General features: G+C 51.8%; 1 pseudogene; it reads right to left on the reverse strand.

Annotated features, from left to right (window-relative positions):
- Positions 1-271: 271 nt before the first annotated feature.
- LOC104468193 lies at positions 272-1,112 on the reverse strand (annotated as a pseudogene).
- Positions 1,113-1,114: the final 2 nt, after the last annotated feature.

Below are 1,114 nucleotides of genomic sequence, written 5' to 3' on the forward strand. Positions count from 1 at the left end.
ATGCTGAGGATGGAGCCCAGACAGACAAGTTCTGCAGGTTCATTTATTTCACTTCAATAGAAGGAGAGAGTCTGCATTTACACAAACTCTCTGGGTCACCCAAGATGGGTGGAGACATAGGCAAGAGAGGATGAATAATGACATTTCTATGAAGACAACAACATCACAAATGGAAAAGGAGAAAAAATGTTAAAGAAAGAAAGACAGACTTGGCCTGTCATGATGTACACCTGGAATCATTTGCAGAAGAAGGTAGGCAGTCTATGGCCGCTTAAAAACATCCAGCCATCAGTCTCCTCACGGCATCATTGAGCTCCTCGTTCCTCATGATGTAGATGAGGGGGTTCACTGATGGAGGAACCACCGAGTACAGCACTGCCACTACCAGATCCAGGAATGTGGACAAGATGGAGGGGGGCTTCAGGTAGGCAAACACTACAGTGCTGACATACAGGGAGACCACGGGCAGGTGAGGGAGGCACGTGGAAAAGGCTTTGTGCCTTCCATACTCAGAGGGGATCCTCAGCACAGCCCTGAAGATCTGCACATGGAACACCACAATGAAAACAAAACACCCCAGAAATACAAAAGCACGAAAAGCAAGAAGCCCAACTTCCCTGAGGTAGTCTGAGTCTGAGCAGGAGAGCTTGAGGATCTGGGGGATTTCACAGAAGAACTGGTCCAGGGCATTGGCCTTGACAGATGGGCAGTGAAAATGTATTGGCCGCGTGCAGGAGAGCATTGAGAAACCCACTGCCCCAGGCAGCTGCTGCCATGTGGACACAAGCTCTGCTGCCCAGGAGGGTCCCGTAGTGCAGGGGTTTGCAGATGGCAACATAGCGGTCATAGGCCATGACGGTGAGGAGACAACACTCCGCTGACAGGAAAAAGAGAAAGAAAAAGATCTGTGCAGCACAACCTGACTAGGAAATGTCCCTGGTGACCCAGAGGGATCTGGCCATGGCTTTGGGGACAGTGGTGGAGATGGAGCCCAGGTCAAGAACAGAGAGGTTGAGGAGGAAGAAGTACATGGGGGTGTGGAGGCGGTGGTCGCAGGCTACGGCGGTGATGATGAGGCCGTTGCCCAGGAGGGCAGCCAGGTAGATGCCCGGGA

Source organism: Pterocles gutturalis, unplaced genomic scaffold (genome assembly GCF_000699245.1).
Source record: "Pterocles gutturalis isolate BGI_N339 unplaced genomic scaffold, ASM69924v1 scaffold20734, whole genome shotgun sequence".
Classification (NCBI taxonomy): Eukaryota; Metazoa; Chordata; class Aves; order Pterocliformes; family Pteroclidae; genus Pterocles; species Pterocles gutturalis.